We start from the raw sequence: 12,307 nt of genomic DNA, 5'->3' as shown, positions 1-12,307 counted from the left end.
AAAATGCTGGGCAGCCGTAGTGTGACAATTCGGGTCCACTAGCATATCACGGTCGTGTCCCGACACGTAGTCCACAAGGAAGTCCAGTTCCTGCTAGCAGAAAGGCTTCTTCCTTGACGTTCTGGAGACCGGAACCGTGTCTGGGGTCCCAGCCTCTGCTGCAGATGCAACTTTCCTCCTCTTGGGCAGTGGTCTGGACTCTGACTGGCAAATGCCGTCCTGATCAGTATGGGCAGTGGCGCTGGTGGATTGAACCGAGGGAGTGGCAGGTGGAACAAGGATGGAAGCCCTGACTTGAGTCAGTGGCTGCTGGGTGCCCTTGACTTGACCGTGTTCAGCAACATCTGCTGTGCCAAGGTCATTGACCGGGACTGTCCTGGATGGTAGACTGGGTGGTGTCGGCTGCATCTGCCCATGCACTTGCCAACACCCGGCTGCTCGGGCAGCAGATGACAATAGTGCCCCAGGGACATGTGCCTTGGTCAGGACAGCCCTGCGTGCACTTACAGTGTGCCTCTTGACCTCCTGGGACTCTTCACGTGCCAATGCAGCATGCGCTGGCCGACCCTGAGCCTGGGTGGTGGTTACACTTGGGCCCGTGGCAGTCGATGAAACGGACTGCTGGGTCACATGGGCGCCAGTGCCAGATACAAGAGCTGCATCTTCCAGAACCACATCGGGTGGTGGCATGACTGCACCAACACGTAGCAGAACATTGTGCCGAAAGGTGCACCCCTGCCTCTTCCCCCTCTGCAGCCAACCTGGACACCCTGGAGTCCCCCTACTCCCTGGTCACCCCGGCCACGTCCCTGACAATGCCTGACATGTGGAGTACGGCCAGCTGAAGTGCCCCTCACTTTTCCTGGCCTCCCAACCATGGCACAGATGTAGTAGTGCCGGCACAGATGTAGTAGTGCCAATGGGAGGTGTACACGACAATTGTCCTGGGTAATTGGGGTGAACGGGGTGGGATAAAAGATGTTAACAGTACCCCTGTGCACCTGCATGGCTGTATGTGACCCTGGTGATAAAGTGACAGGTCACACAATGCTCAGGCACCCAAAAACTGCAGTAAAACTGTGGACGCAATGCCCGGTAGCCCACGTGTGTGAAATTAACCTCCTGCAGTATGCGGTGGCACCCTTGGACACGAAAAACATGTACGCGTGGTACATGCAGGCTACTCTGACCGCGAAAATGGGTACGCGATACACAGGGGGATCCAAAGTGGGAAAAAGAGCATGCAAGACTCACCATCTGACTAGCGTGATAATGAAAAACACACATAGCCAATACCCTCGCCAAAAGAAGAGATACGTCCTTGATCCGCTGTGAAGTTGGATGGTGCGCAAACAACCAGAAGTGGCAACACACGTCGGTCTCCACGAAAAGCACGTACAGCGAACTGCTGGCCCCGCTCACCTTTAACCCGTGCGCGCGTCACGTCACTTACGTGCTTAGGCCCTTTCCTCGAATTACACAAATGAACATGCAGACATGAATCACTATGTACCCGAGGGAAACACCTGCACGTATCACATCACACACGCGCTTATGCACTAAGGGCCTTTCTTCAAATTACATGCAGACATGCTGTTTTTTCACGTGCCAAATCACTCTTTCACAAGCTGGCCACGCGACAACACACGGAAGACCATGCTCATGCCCAGAAGTCTATTTTCCTGCCCCGCAGAGCCCAGAGCAGACCCCCACCTGCCATCTGCTGCTGCCTGCCTGCCTGCTGGCAACGTGCCCTGCCATTTGATGCCTACACGTCAGCCATCTGCAGGGGTGCAGTTGCTGTGACCACCCCTGCTGAAACAGAAGACTCCCGACTGCTGTACCATCACTCCACAGTCCAGACCCAGGACCCAGTTTCCCACCCACACCTGCCTCGGGGGTTGCCATGTTGGGGGAAACACCATCAGACACCACTGGCAACTCCCAGCCAGAGAGGCAGAGGGCTGCCATCTTCTCACAGTCAGGAGTTGGAGGTCCAGCAGGGGCGGCCACCCCAACAACTGGACCCCAGTAAGAGGAGGACATGAAGGCATCGACAAGCAGGGCACATGCACGGCAGCAGGCTCAGGGTGGAAGCGATGATGGCTCGGAGCCTTCAACATCACAGGGGCAGGAATCGGCCATCGGGCAGGAGGACCCTGGATTGGGAGTGTCTTCCGTGTGGCAGTGGTTGGGCCAGCAGATAGATGTGGACTGGCGGCAGGCGGAGGAGGCACGGCTCACTATGGTCAGGGCGGCGAACTCCATGCGCAGGTCATTGAGACGTGCTGAGTGCCTCGAGGCAACTCGCAGGGAGTTGGAGGAGGCCATGACTGCATCCCTGCGAGACCTCGAGGCCAGGGAAGAGGCCCGCCTCCGGGACATCGACGTGGAGTTCGATGATGCCCTGGCCCGGAACATCAACAAGTGAGCCGTTGGACTTGCCCGCCGTTCTTTAGTGTTAGGTTTCCTTTGTTTTTTCTTTTTTGTTGGAGTTAATGGACTTTGCTCCACTTCATGTATATAGTTTTTTATTCATAGGACTTTTTGATAGGTTTCATTTGTTTTGGGGATCATGGACCCCTTGGATTGTAAATAGTTGAAGACTTGTACATACTTTCTTTTTGGACATTTTCCATGGATCAATGGTTTCATTTTTTTTGGATACTTTTTTTCATATTGACATTGGCGATGGACCACTTTTCATTTTTCATGCCGTGGATTTTAGATTTTCATTTGATTTTCTGTTTTTTTTGGCACTATCTGTCATTGTTTATTGATTTTCAAGTTTTATTTTCTTTATGTTATTTCATTATGTTTTTAATACATTTATTCTAACTTCATTATTGGTGTTGTGTACTATCATTGGTTTTGTGCATGTCTCAATGAACATTGCCTCAGTCATGTGTTGCCACTGTGTGGCTCTGTTGTACATTTATGTATTGGCATTGTGGTTCTTTTAAGACTGTCATGACATGGGTAATTTGGGAGTGGGTGCTGTGGATGGATGCATGCTTGTACTGGGGGGCAAGGGGGATTTGGGTTGGCCTTAGGACCATGGGTTTGTTTTGTTAGGACATGTTGTTTGGTGGGCCATGTGTCAGGACCTGCTGGCAGGTGCCCGTCAATGGGGGTGGGTGGGGGTGTGGGGGGACATGAGTCGGGGCCTGCTGGCAGGTGCCCGTCAATGGGGGTGTGTGGGGTTGTGGGGGGACATGAGTCGGGGCCTGCTGGCAGGTGCCCTTCAATGGGGATGGGTGGAGGGTGTAGGGGGACATGAGTCAGGCCTGCTGTCAGGTGCCCATCAATGGAGGTGGGTGGGGGTGTGGGGGGACATGAGTCGGGGCCTGCTGGCAGGTGCCCGTCAATGGGGGTGGGTGGGGGGTGTGGGAGGACATGAGTCGGGCCTGCTGTCAGGTGCCCATCAATGGAGGTCGGTGGGTGTGTGGTGGGACATGAGTCGGGACCTGCTGACAGGTGCCCGTCAATTGGGGTGGGTGGGGGTGTGGGGGGACATGAGTCAGGTCCTGCTGGCAGGTGCCCATCAATGGGGGTGGGTGGGGGTGTGGGGGGACATGAGTCGGGGCCTGCTGGCAGGTGCCCGTCAATGGGGGTGGGTGGGCGTGTGGGGGGACATGAGACGGGGCCTGCTGGCAGGTGCCCGTCAATGGGGGTGGGGTGGGGGGTGTGGGAGGACATGAGTCGGGGCCTGCTGGCAGGTGCCCATCAATGGGGGTGGGTGGGGGTGTGGGGGACATAATTCAGGGCCTGCTGGCAGGTGCCTGTCAATGGGGGTGGGTGGGGGTGTGGGGGGACATGAGTCGGGGCCTGCTGGCAGGTGCCCGTCAATGGGGGTGGATGGAGGTGTGGGGGGACATGAGTCGGGGCCTGCTGGCAGGTGCCAATCAATGGGGGTGTGTGGGGGCGTGGGGGTACATGAGTCGGGGCCTGCTGGCAGGTGCCCGTCAATGGGGGTGGGTGGGGGACATGTGTCAGTGCTACAGAGTGCAGGGTGCCACGTGGGCTACCTGTGGGGCATGGTGTGGGGTGATGGGCTGCCTGTGGGACATTGTCTGGGGTGATGGGCAGCCTGCGGGGCATTGGGATGGAGGGCACACCCAGGAGGGCACATACTGTCAAATTGCATGTGAAACTCCACACACACCCCCAGAATACACGTAACCCGTCTGTGCTAGCGAAAACATGTGTTAAAGTCCAAGCGCAACCCCGAAATACACGTAGGCCAGCCAAACGCATGTGAAAGTCCAGGCGCAACCCCAGAAAACATGTACCCCGCCCGTGCTAGCGAAAACACGTGTGAAAGTCCACGCGCACCCCTGGAATACACGTACTCCACCCGTGTAGAGAAATCGCGTCTTAAAGTCCACGCGCACCCCTGGGATACACGTACTCTGCCTGTGCTAGAGAAAACGTGTGTTAAAGTCCACACGCACCCCTGGAATACATGTACCCCACCCGCGCTACCGAAAACACGTAAGTCCACGCGTACCCCCGGAATATGTGCAGGCAGCCCATCCACCCTTCCCATGGCCCGCAGGCAGTCCATCACCCCTGGCCATGCCCCGCAGGCAGCTCATCACCCCTGGGTATGCCCCGCAGGCAGGCCACAACACAGGGTTGACTTTTTCCACGCATTTTACCTGATGCAGCGGGGTACGTGTATTCCGGGGGTGCGTGTGGACTTTCACACGCGTTTTCGCTAGCGCGGGCGGGGAACCCTTATTCCTGGGGTGTGCGTGGACTTTGACATGCGTTTTTGCTGGCCTTCGTGTATTCCGGGTATGCGCGTGGACTTTAACACACAATTTCGCTAGCGCGGGTGGGGTACATGTATTCCGAGGGTGCGCATGGACTTTCACACGCGTTTTCACTAGCACGGGCTGGGTATGTATATTCCGGGGGTGCGCATGGACTTTCGCACACGTTTTCGCTGGCCTACGTGTATTCCGGGGGTGCGTGTGGACTTTCACATGCGATTTCGCTAGCGCAGGCAGGGTACATGTATTCCGGGGGTGCGCATGGACTTTAGCACATGATTTTGCTAGCGCAGGTGGGGTACGTGTATTCCGGGGGAGCGGGTGGACTTTCACCTGTGTTTTTGCTGGCCTATGTGTATTCCGGGGGTGCGCGTGGACTTCAACACGTGATTTCGATAGCGCTTGCGGGGTATGTGTATTCCGAGGGGTGCATGTGGACTTTCACATGCATTTTCGCTAGTGCAGGGGGGGTACTTGTATTCTGAGGGGTGCGCAGGGAGTTTTCCATGTGTTTTCGGTGGCGCAAGCATGGTATGCATATTCCGAGTGGTGCGCGGGGTGTTTTCCGTGCATTCTCGTGGTTGGGGTCTGTATGCTGGTCCACTGGCCTTTGCGCCATGTAGGGGATGTGTGCGATGTTTTTGGCGCATGGGGCGGGGTTGAGGGCATACCTGGCACTGCTGCAGGGTCCCTGCGCCACTCTGCGCCTCAGCTGGTTATGGATGTTAGTATCCATGAATACGCTGTGCGCTAACATGGGTTTTGGTGCACACGGCTGGCGCAGACTGCCGCACACGCACTCTGTGCGCCAGCCACGTGCGCCACTTGTGCGCTAAATTCTATGAATTACACCCATAGTATAGTTTCAATGGGTGGCAACTGCGTATCTCAGTTTGTGATGCATTTGTGTTTTGCACAGTACATTTTCAAGATGCCAGGCCTGAATGAAACCTGAGCTAAATATGTAGATCATAGTGACCATTTATTTCGCAGCCTAAAAATTCATGACAAAGGATGCATATATCAAATGAAAGCTAGGCACCAACTATGGGATTTGGCAGGTCATATTTATAGAAAAAGAAGAAACAACATGTTAGTAACTCCCTTTCTGGCACATTTGTGAAAGTGTTTGAATGTAACTTTCAATATGGCCATAAGTGTGTTGGAATGCTGCTGATCATTTCTAGCTTAGTTATGAAATTGGCAAATGCTCTTTTGTTACCCGTGGTAATTCATGGATTCTGCCATTTTACAGGGAAAGTTAATTTGAACTGTAATTTTGCAGTGAACATTTCTTATCTTGATAAGTGGTTTGGGAGTTGTACTCTGAGGTTATGGCTACAGTATTCTAGGTATTAGTAACGTTTTTGGGTGTTTCATGTAAGATATACCAGATAAATTGTTTTTTAGAAATTATGAAGGAAAGTGAAGAACGTGAATTCATAGTGGCTAAATCCTTATAGTTTGTGTTTCAGCTTTTCTGCAGTAATCCATCAAATGTGTTTGACTTTTTTATATAGTTATAACCTTGCAAATCGTATGGTTGATGTATATGTTTCAATTCATATGTGCATGCTTTTTCATGAATTGTTAGGTTATGAAAAACATGGTTTCTGTGGCGCATAAGATTAGCTAAATTTTCAGTTTATCAGCCAAAAAATGTACCATGGCAACCAAAGATATATCACAACCCGACAAATCCAGTGCCCATCCAGTGAAACTATTCTTTGCTTATCTTGTGTACACTATATGAGCTGTTCAATACCATCCCACATAACTCAAGCACTAAGAGCAGAACACTACATTGGGCAGTATTTTATACTGCATCACGTCCACTGTAATGTAATTGTTGCATTATGTAGCTCACCTTTCACAGTTTCCTCACCAACAATATATGTGAAATTGAAGCTAACATTTTGGTTACAGATTTGAACGAAGATTCCATCATTGCATTGTATGTAGAACAGAATGATAGTACTATATAATGATGAGCAAACAGTGCATGCATACAAGTCTAATCTGTGTGGTTGACAAAACAAAATGTTCATATTAATTTATAAATAATAAACAGCAACCATATCTGCCACTTTCATAATTTGCTTGGACATGGTGTGATTTGGGAGGGCAGGATCCCACTTGGGTTCCATGCTATCTTATCTCATATGTTTTTACAAAATGCACAGACATAGGAAGATGTGAAATGAGTGGGGGTGCTTAGTCATTTTTATCATCAAACAAGCAGCATACCTCTACCCTTTAAAAATAGTGCAGCTATGTTTGTGCTTCAAAGATGGATGTCATTCTCTTCCCTATGACCCCATATTTCTAACTCCTTATGTGTAAGATTTAAGTGTTTGAGTGTGGCCTTGAATATTACACGTGTAATTATGTAGTGCAGCTGATCAATATTAACTTGGTTATGATGTTCGCCAATATTCCTTTGCTTATTTAGTAATTGCGTGATAATTCATGGATTCTGCTATCTTACAGGGAAAGTTAATTTGAACTGGAATATTTCCAGTGAACAGTCTTTCTCTTCAGAAGTGGTTTGCACTCTGGGGGCGCTGTTGCGCTCGAAGCAAGATGGCCGCCTGATTCATCGCTCCGTCCCGTGCGGCAACCTCACGCTGAAAATCTCCTGTTTGCCCCGGCACAACGCGAAGCTGGTCCCCGGCGCGGCTCATTAACCGGACGGGGAATCTACTGTGCGAGTTTCGATCTCCGGACCTTCTCCATTGCGGAGTTTCGGACCTCTGCGTGCTGGGCGGGGCCGCCGGCCTGCTGATCCCCATAACCGGCTCCAGGGCCCTTCACTTGAGCCCCGCGGCGTGCGGCCTACTGTGTGGGGGAGGGGCGCCCCGCGCTCGGCGTGCGGCTCCCTCTCCGGACTCCTGAGCGTTCCGCTCCGCTGCCCCATCCAGGGCGGTGTGCTGTTTGCTATCCGACCTTCAGCGCCTTATACTGAGTCCCATCGGCCCCCCTACAACCGTAACGCGGTTTTCCAGCCGAATTCTTCCCGCCGGCCACCTTGATCTCGCACGGGCCGATACACCCGTTGCTCGGCGCGACCTGGGCCTACCCCTGCATCGGCGACATGTCGACACGGACCGGCAAGAAGCAATCCTCCATCAACATGTTCGCTAAACCCCCGACCCCCCTTGCAGGGGAGACATCTACACAAGACGCCTCACTCACCCCGGAACCACCCGATTCCCAGAAAATGTTGGAGTTTATCCGCGAAGGGTTTACCACTATACACAGTAAGCTCGACGATATGAATGGCACGATATCCTCCATCAAGGCGCACATGGAGAGAACCGATGGTCGAGTGACCGAGATTGAGGAGCGGGTGAGCACTGCCGAGGACGGCCTGGGTGCTCTCGCGCAGAGGTGTCTACGCTATCCACCCGAGTTGCCGAAGTGGAGAAGAAAAATGAAGACCTGGAGTCTCGTTCGAGACGTAACAACCTCCGCATTGTCGGGGTTCCGGAGGATGGTCTGCAAGGACCTATGGAGGACTATGTGGAGAGTATGCTGCTTCAACTCCTCGACTCCCCGAAACTCTCCCCGCAGTTTGCGATCGAGAGGGCCCATCGCTCTCTCGCGGCGAAACCAAAACCTGGAGCGCCTCCACGCCCGATAATTGCTAGGCTTTTAAACTTTCGAGATCGGGACACTCTCCTCAGAGCGGCGAGGGCCAAGGGAGATCTCCTCCTAGGTGGTGCTAGGATCCATCTTTATCCGGACTTTTCGATAGCAGTACAACGGGAGCGCAGGACCTTCCTTGCAGTAAAGAAGAGATTACGCGACCTCCAGGTGAAATACTCTATGCTGTATCCCGCTAAGTTACGTGTTGAACACGCCAGTCGTGTTTATTTTTTCACGTTGCCTGAGGAAGCCTCTAGGTTCATAGACGAACGCTTTCCTGGTTGAAACAATCTGCTAGCGAACACTATCACTGGCACACTATTGTTTTAGAACATTCGATCAGCGGATACCTCTCTATCCTACTTCAGCACTGCTTTGGCCCATCAGCACTTTGTCATTGTCCTATGGTGTCCCGACGAGAACACTTGACTGCACCTAATTAAGCCAGTTGCTTTCTTGTTGTATTTTTTTTGCCTATGTTGTCTGTTGCACATTGTTTTATGCTACGTAGTCGGCTTTCCCCGATAGATTGATTTACATTGTGTTTGCCATAACTGCCCCCGCCCTCACGGGACCTCCTTTAGAGGGATACGGACACTAATAACGGGCACATACAGCTATCCGTTCACTGCCTCACGGTTCGGAGCATCACCGCCAGGCCACCTCACAGGCCCCCCAGGCGTTGATGCCACTGTTTTTGTTTTTCCTGTTGGGGTATAGGGCGGTCATCCCTCCGTTTGGGGGAGGAATGTGGGAGGGGGAGGGGGGAATGGGGTTTTATGTTAAAAAAAGCTTGGTGTTCACAGGGAAGGTTGAGTACGAATTACTATGCCCCCAGTGGCAATACAGATTTGCGCGCACTGGGAGACGACCATGGGGTGCATACTTTCATACACCCGTGTTTTTCGATGGCTACTGATGGAGGGATTGGTGAGGATCCTTTGACGTTCATGAGTTGGAATGTAAGGGGGTTGGGAAATCACAAAAAGATGAGGTTGTTACAACTTCAGGCCGAACGACACCGGGCTAAAGTCCTATTCCTTCAGGAAACGCATGCACGCACGGAGTTTTGTGACAAGTTCGCAAGATCATGGGGCCCACAGAGGTACTTCACTACATACTCCACCCAGAGCCGCGGGGTCATGACCCTCATTCATAGGAGCCTTAGATTTGTCCCCACTACTACCCTAATCGACCCCCAGGGCAGGTACGTTCTTCTCCATGGTGTTCTACAAAATAGAGAGATTGTATTGCTCAATATATATGGCCCTAACATTGATGATCCCGACTTTTATACTGATCTCATAAATCTCCTAGCAGGTTTCCCCCTGATCCCGATACTCTGGGGAGGTGACTTCAATACGATATTTGATGTGGATCTTGATAGATCCGGTTCCAGACCTCGTCAACTCTCCAGAGCAGCATACACCGCACTCTCCTCACTTCCTCGTCTATCCTTGTTTGATGCCTGGAGGTTCCTATACCCAGACTCCCGCTCCTATTCTTTTTACTCCTCGGTTCACGATTCCTTCTCCCGGATTGATAGATGGTTGTTATCTGGCGACCTACTTAAGACCGTGACTAATATGGCGATTCTCCCTAGGACCCTATCGGACCACTCCCCGGTGACTGTCACCCTGTGCTGGGGCCTCGATCGGGATCGGGCCAGGTACTGGAGGATGAAACCCCACTCTCTCCTCGACCCGGTCTTTTGCTCGGAGATGGAGTCGGCGATTGAGGAGTTCTTCAGGATCAACACTGATTCAGTTTCCTCGCAAGCCATACTATGGGAGGCCTTCAAGGTCTATATCAGAGGCATCGCCCTCTCCAAGGAGAACGGTATCCTTAAAACTATCCGGAGGGAAATCGCTGGGAGTGAGGCCACACTATCTAGGTTGGAAGCCCAGTACACCTCGGACCCGAATCCGGAAATCCTTGCGTTAATTGGCACGGAGCTGGACACCTTTCGCTCGCTCGCTGACCGCGAGCTGAAGTTCCTGGATAGCCCCGGTCAGGCAAGAAGATACGGAGAGGGTGAGCGCCCCAGCCGGCTCTTGGCTAGACTGCTTCGCCGAGAATTCGGCCCCACATCCATTCCCGGGATTGAGAGACCGGATGGGTCACTGGCCACTTCCTCTGGAGAGGTCAATGCTGAATTCCTCTCCTTTTATCAATCCCTGTACGCTCACTCCGACGTTGCCACTACGGCCGAAATTGATGCTTACCTTGACAAACTTCCCCTCTCGGCCCTCTCTCCCGCCACTATTGGAGCCCACGAGAGCTCGCTCACCCCTCAGGAGTTCTCGGAGGCCATGGACTCCCTGGCTTCAGGCAAATCCCCAGGCTCGGATGGTATACCCATCGAGTTCTATAAACGCTTTAAATCGCTCCTGCTCCCCCATCTGACGGCACTCTGGGAGGAGTCTGTGGAGATGGGTCGGTTCCCCCCCTCACTCCGTGAAGCTACTATCACAGTTCTGCTCAAACCTAACAAACCCTCTACCCAATGCGGCTCTTACCGCCCGCTTTCATTGATTAACTGTGATGTCAAGATATATGCAAAGGCACTCGCTCTGCGGCTTATCCCCCTTATGCCACACATCATCCACCCAGACCAGTCGGGTTTTATCCCAAACCGTTCCACCTCCTTGAACTTGAGACGTCTATTTAGCGTTATAAGTAGAGTAAGCCCTGATGTACATGCGGTGACCGCGGCCCTAGATATGCAAAAGGCCTTTGACTCGGTCTCATGGAACTACTTGTGGCGGGTACTTGACAGGTGCAAATTCGGCCCCACATTTGTGTCTTGGATAAAACTACTCTACTCCGATCCAGTGGCCAGAGTCCGCACCGAGGGCCGCTGTTCCCCTCTTTTCCACGTTGCCAGGGGCACTAGACAGGGTTGTCCCCTTTCGCCCTTAATCTTTGCTTTAGCGATGGAGCCGTTCGCCGACATGCTGCGCCAGAACCATTCCCATAGGGGCCTGCGCACAGCCGGCTCCTCAGATATAGTCTCTCTGTATGCTGATGACGCCCTCCTTTATATCCGTTCCCCTGAGATTAACCTGGCCCCTATACTGGAGGATGTTGCCCTATTCGGTCGTATCTCTGGTCTCACGATGAACTGCTCCAAATCAACCCTTTTCCCGCTCACTCCTAGCACCCTTCCGCCTCCTGATACCATGGGATTCGCATGGGCCCAATCTAAGTTCACTTACTTGGGCGTGGTGGTGTCCAGGCATGCCGAACGGGTCATGCAGGAAAACTACCAGTCATACCTAGTGAACCTTGCAGTTAAAATACAGGGCTGGGATAAACTTCCGATCTCATTGGCGGGTAGGATAGGAGTTCTGAAGATGGTGGTACTTCCACAGCTACTGTATAAGTTTGCCAACATCCCCCAGTGGCCGGGAACAGATTACTTCCAGACGTTGTCTCGCACCCTGAACTCATTCCTTTGGCATTCTGGTGCAGTCCGCCTAAAACTTGAGACGCTTTCTGCTCCGATGGAAACTGGTGTATTCGGTGCAGGTACTGGTTGGCTGCACAACTCCAACACACTGCGCATTGGTTCGCTATCCCAGACTCCCCTCCTCATGTTAGGCTGGAGAGACTGTCAGTCAGCGACCGCGACATTCGATCTCTTGTGATCTCACCCATCCCAATGGTACCGGGCTCCATGGACCCTGCGACATGCACATCGCTGGCCTTGTCCAAACTATGGCGGATACTAGGTGTTACTAACCCCTTTCATGGCAATCTTCCGATCTGGAACTTTTACCCTGAGGTCCCACGGGTCCCTCCTTCCGTGGTTCGTTGCTGGGCCGACGCCGGGTATGAACTACTCCGTGACCTCTTTGATCAAGGCATTTTTATTGAGT

The sequence above is a fragment of the Ambystoma mexicanum genome, chromosome 6q (genome assembly GCF_040938575.1).
Source record: "Ambystoma mexicanum isolate Mex_15411 chromosome 6q, UKY_AmexF1_1, whole genome shotgun sequence".
Taxonomy (NCBI): domain Eukaryota; kingdom Metazoa; phylum Chordata; class Amphibia; order Caudata; family Ambystomatidae; genus Ambystoma; species Ambystoma mexicanum.
This window is presented reverse-complemented; position numbering follows the sequence as displayed.